This window comes from Loxodonta africana, chromosome 8, assembly GCF_030014295.1.
Source record: "Loxodonta africana isolate mLoxAfr1 chromosome 8, mLoxAfr1.hap2, whole genome shotgun sequence".
Taxonomy (NCBI): domain Eukaryota; kingdom Metazoa; phylum Chordata; class Mammalia; order Proboscidea; family Elephantidae; genus Loxodonta; species Loxodonta africana.
This window is the reverse complement of record NC_087349.1, coordinates 108,499,294-108,505,481: the sequence shown is the minus strand read 5'-3', so window position 1 is coordinate 108,505,481 and position 6,188 is coordinate 108,499,294. Positions and strand designations below refer to the sequence as shown.

General features: G+C 35.8%; 1 pseudogene; it reads right to left on the bottom strand.

Moving 5' to 3' along the window:
* Nucleotides 1-711: 711 nt before the first annotated feature.
* Nucleotides 712-1,808, bottom strand: LOC100657423 (small ribosomal subunit protein uS2-like; annotated as a pseudogene).
* Between the last annotated feature and the right edge of the window lie 4,380 nt (nt 1,809-6,188).

Sequence of the window (6,188 nt, the reverse complement as noted above, 5' to 3'; positions counted from 1 at the left end):
CCTGAGAAAACATCTCTCACAGATCCAGGTCTGAAGGAGAGGAGTGGCCACTGCTGCAGAACAGGCAGGAATCTCTGTCTGGACCCTTTCCCCTAAAGAGCAAAGGTTTTTGGTCACTGAGGGAAGGGTAGCAAATACTGTACCTCACAAGACACAAGTAAAGATTAATTAAGGCTGGGTGAAGGGACATTATATATATAATATAATTACATATATATATAAATATATATATACATACATACACACATGCACCCCCAAAGAGACAATAAAATGATAAAAGGAAAAAAAAAAAACTGTTGATATGCTTCCAAAATAAATGGAAATACTTTTTTCAGGTAGAGCAAAAAATAAAATAAATCATTACCAGTAGACTTGCCCTAGAAGAAATGTTAAAAGAAGTTCTTCAGGCAGAGGGACATGGTACCAGACAGAAACTGGAATCTAAAGAAAGATATGAAGACCTTGGAAAATGGTTCAAATGAAGATTTATTCATAATTTCAAAAAAAAAAAAAAAAACTGAAAGCAACCAAGATGTGCTTCAATAGCTGAATGGAAAAACAAACTGTAGTACATCCATACAATGAAGTATTATTCAACAATAAAAATACATGAGCTATAGAGCTTTGAAAAGGTGTGGAGGAAACTTACATTCATATTGCAAAATGAAAGAAGCTAGTCTGAAAAAGCTACATATTCTATGATCCCAAATATATAACATTCTGGAAAAGGCAAGACTATAGGAAGAGGTCAGGTATTACAGAGGCTCAGGGAGTGGGGAAGGGGAGAAGATGAATAGATGAGGCACAGGACTTTTCTTTTTTAGAAACTGATGTTAATTTTTCATCAACATTATTTCTGTTTTCTAAGAGCCTGTGAAAGAACAGTTAAGACCACTCAGTCATTTTTCCTACCCACTGAGCAATGGAGGACCTGCAGGCTTGTCTTAAGTTGTAGGCTGACTGTCTGCAGTAGGCAACTGCTCAATAAGGGGCAGATTGTGCCTGCCTTCAGAGCAGTCTGCATCCGCAGGTTGAAAATAAAAAAAGTTGAGCGGCAATAAATTCAGGAGGTGGAAGAGTCCATTCACCCTGTGACTGCTCCTTGGTCACAGACTTGTCAGCAGTGGCCTGTTGTTCCTTTTCAATCTCTTTAGGATCTCCACAGAAGTAGAAAGCAGGCATGGGCTCCCACAGACGCTCATGGATATTCCCGGGTCAGCATCCACCACATCAGACTCTCTGAATGAGCTCTCTTGTTGTTGTATGGCATGGCAGTATCCAAGAACTCAGAGAAGGCAAGTTAACATAAGACACCTCTGTAAGAGACTGGTGGTCAACCCTGGGATCAGTAACCACTAGAAGATGTGGCCCCTGGGAGGTAGCCTAGATCTGGTTAGTGAAGGTTCCAGGAGTGAAGTACTCAGCAATAGGAGTAAATCCAGTGGCAGTAGCAAACTTCAATGAAGCCCACTGGCTGGTATTCCTGGAGGATATGATACTGACATCAATTAGATTTTCAATAGCAACAGTGGCACAAGATGCTGGCAGAAGCTCCCCCCAAGTTCTCTTCAGGCTTATGATATAGAAGGCATCACTTTTCCTTTTGTAGATGTACTGTCACATTTGAAAGTCAAGGTTGGTGCCACCTAAGTGGGGTCTTGCTACAAGAAATTTGAGAATATTCTCCTCCTTCATCTACAGGCCATCAAGGGCTCTGGACATTCTAAAAGTTTCTCCTTTTTGTTATGATGGGAACCTAGGACAATGCTATATGGACCTTTCTCTGGGTAGCATGGAAAAGTGGAGAACAGGACATTTTTAGGCCAGCCAAATTATTCTTTATGTTACTGTAATGGTGGACACATGATGTTATGCATTTGTTAAAACCTTAGGACTGTAAAACACAAAAAATAACCCCTACTATGATCAACGAACTTTAGCTAATCATGATGCATCAGTATTGTTCATTAATTGTAACAAATGTACAACATGAATGTAAGATGTTGGTAATAGGAGAAACAGTGTGCAGGTGGCAGAGGAGGTAAATGGGAACTCGCTATTTCCTGCAAACTTACAACTGCTCTAAAAAAATTAAGTCCATTATAAAAACTGTTGTTATAATTTAAAAATACTCAAGATATAATTGACTGCTTATGGCAAAATAATATGAACATTTTGTAGTCCTGTAGCATAAATATAAATAAAATACTATGATGAAGTAGCACAAATAAACAGAAGGATTGGCAGCATACTGTAGTAAGTTTCTTACTCTATACATGAAGCAGTATAATATTATTTGAGGGTTGACTATGATTAATTAAAATGTATATTATAAACTCTATATAACACTTTCAAACTTTAAAATAATATAAATAAATAAACCAGAAATGGAGAAAAAATGAAATCATAATAGTTAATATAAAACTCAGCAAAAAAAGAAAATTTTAACAAAGAAGAAAGGAAAAAAAAAGAACAACCAGCATGATTTTTTTAATTCAATAAATCATAAGTTATATTAAATAAAGTGATACAAACATACCAATTTAAAAATGGAACTTTAGGTGGATTTAAAAAAGAAAGATCAACTACATTGCTGTTTAAAAGAAATACATTTTAAAAATAAAGCCATAGATAAAAGTAAAAGTATGCCGTGCAAACACCAACCAAAAGACAGTTGGAGTAGCTATTTTAATTTCAGAAAGAGTAGACTTCACAAAATATTTTTTTTTTTTCAGAGATAAAGAGGGACACTACCTAATGATAAAAAGGCCAATTTATGAAGAGGATGTTTCAGCCCTAAATGTGTATGCACCTAACAACAGAGCTTCACAATACATGAGGCAATAATGGATAGAAATGAAAGGAAAAATTGACAGATTTTCAATTATACATATAACATTACGTTCAATAAAGACTTATCCTGAAATGAAGGTCTGGCATTAATGAAAGGTTATCCATGTCAATCAACAGAAAATAAGGTCCAGAAATAGCAGCATTTGGATATGGCTACGTATTTTTCAACAAAGTTGAAAAGGCAATTTAACAAAGAAAAAATAATGTTTTCAATGAATGTGTTTGAACAATTGGACATTCATATGAAAAATAATGAATTACTTGCATGATTACATAATTGTATGCATTTTTTCAAAACACGGAAAACTATACACTAAAGAGATTGTGTTTTACTGTATGTAAATTTACCTCTACCATTCATCTGTCAGAAACCCTGGTGACATAGTGGTTAAATGCTACAGCTGCTAAATAAAAGGTTAGCAGTTCGAATCCACCAGGTGCTCCTTGGAAACCCTATGGGGCAGTTCTACTCTGTCCTATAGGGTTGCTAGGAGTTTGGTTTTTTTTTATTCTCTATCAGCTTGTCATACATCCGTATCCTTCAACTCTCCATTCATCATTGATTGTGGCTTGCTTCCAGGAACAATGACTCTTACACCCTGGCCTGTGTGCTCTTGGAGAAAGAAAACAAAACAGAACTTGCAGACAGAATTGCAGGTATTTGCTAAAGGTAGCCTTTTGCAAAGTTAAATGCCAAAGGAATATGGACAATGCCCTGAAATCATCTGCTATAACATCTATGTCTATAGATTGATTTGCATACATTCTTCCCCACCAAAAAGGAGAATACAGCCATAAACAAGTATAATAACACAAACAGCCAAATGTAGGTGCATGTAAAGATTCTTACGTATACCAGTTATACAAATGAAATTTTGTTAATAGTTCTTTTCACTTTTAAAGAATCTGCATTTTAGAAAATGAATTATAAAATTATGTATTATATACATAAAATTTTTTATTTTAAAAAGCAAGAATAGTTTATATACATGAAAATATATATTACTTTAAGTTAAAACTGAAGGCATCAAACTAAGCCACATAGTTTAAACTGTTACTCATTTCACCATTCAATTTCTCATCTGGGTAATATAACTAAAAGAGAAACGAAGTCAAGCACGTTGTACAGAAACAGAAAAAGATTTTTCTCAAAACGACTATCCATTTTTTTCAACAAATAATTTCAGCACCTTTGTAAATATTAGGTAATTTAAAGTTCCTAACAACCCTATCATGACAGCATGATGACATCCCATTAATCATCATATACGAAGATTAATAAGGTTGCATTATGTACTCAGCCTCATATAACAGGTAAGTTGCAGACCTATGAGTTGAACATAGGCAGTTTTGTTCTGGGGCATTGCTTTTAACCACAAAACTATGCTGCCTTCACAAAGTTAGCTGAAACATCATACTTCCTATGAAACAATCCTTTCTTGCCTTGGCCACAAATGAAAATTCTCCAAATTTTATGTTTTATTTGTGTCACATTCATTTGGCTATTAAAAAAATTACGTTTTAGTTTTTTAGTTTGTAGATTTTTTTTTTAATGAATAAATGATCTTAGTCTTAATAGCATTATTAATTTACTATAGATGAACATGTGTTGCAGGCCATGTTTTTGGGGTGGTAAAAATCACCATGATTTTTTTTTTCTTAATTTTCTGGAACTTTCTCTTCTGTTTTCTTCTTTTCAATCAGTTATTACAGTTTCCTTTATGACTGAGAATTTAGACATTTAAAAGATTATATCGTCCTGATATAAGGTTATATGATCCTGATATGAAACCCTGTGTTACCTAATTCCTGTTGCCTCCAAATTAGAATTAATGACTCCCCTGAGCAATATAACCTGAGTAATCAAAGGATAGTAAAGACAGAAGATGGTTGGTCTTAGGGATGACTAGAATTAGAACATCACACACCATTAGGATTCAGTTTCTCCAGCACATATTTGCAAACCCCCACTCAAGGTGTGCCCCTGCACTCACTGGGAACCAGGTTGCCTCCCTGGGATCACAGTCTAATAGCTTTGCAACCAGACTGGAAGGGACTTTAAACTGATATTTAACTTTATTTGAGAAGAGCGGGAGGGACTAGAATAAATGGGAGTAGACTAATCCAAACCATATTTTTCCTGTTTAAATTATTGTACTTTTCACATGGCAGCACTTTTTATATTAAGTCATTTTAATCGTTACCACAAGTCTATAAAAGACCAACCAACTCGTCCTATAAAAAAATCAATCAACATATTGTCACCCAATAAATTTCTACTGATAGCAACCCTATTGGACAGAGTAGAACTGCCCCATAGGTTTTCCAAGGAGGATTCAAACTGGTGGATTCAAACTGCCAACCTTTTGGTTAGCCACAAATACCTAACCACTGCACCACCAGGCCTCCTCCACAAGCTTATGAAGTTTTCTTTTCCCTCCCAAGTAGTTGGCAATTTTAAAGTTGAAAGCTGTTTAATGATTTATGCTAGGTCACATAAGGATAATGGGAAGGGACTAAAACTAGACTCAAGTCTTTCTGATTTGGAAACAACTACCATTATAATAATCGATGAAAAATGAGACCTTTCAAGAAAGAGAATCTTGGTGAAATCTTATAACCTTCAAAGCCTTGCAAATGGCATGAGGAAGGGAAAGCAGAAACCATGAAAAAGCATTGATAAAATGTGAATCTGATGGTTGGGTTGCTATGATGCAACCTGATCCACAGTCAGCAAAACAAAGGGAAGTTGATAAAGGCCATGGGCTACTTCCTAAAACTCCTTCCAGATGATCATAGTTTGCATTGAGAGTACTTTGAGGTAGGGGGGGCAAGATGGTGGAGTAGTCAGATACTACCTATGGTCCTTCTTACAACAAAGACCTGAAAAAACAAGTGAATCAATTATATATGAAAATCTAGGACTGCTGCACATCAAAGGCAAAGTTGAGGAATCAGACTGAGTGGCAGGGGGAGGGGCAGATAGTTCAGAAACAGTGAAGAATTTAGAGACCCTCTGAAGAATATATTTGACCCGTCGAACACTAGTGACCGAAGACAAGACGAGTTGTGGACTGACATCAAGAACATCAAAAGAGGTCATTGAAAAGATAGGAAAGAAAGAAAAGACCAAGAGGGATGTCAGAGGAGACTCTGAAACTTGCTCTAGAATATTGAGCAGCTAAATCAAAAGGAAGAATTTATGAAGTAAAAGAACTGAACAGTAGGTTTCAAAGGGTATCTCGAGAAAACAAGGTAAAGTATTATAACGAAATGTCCAAGGAGATGGAGGTGGAAAACCAAAAGGAAAGAACACGCTCGGCGTTTCTCAAGCT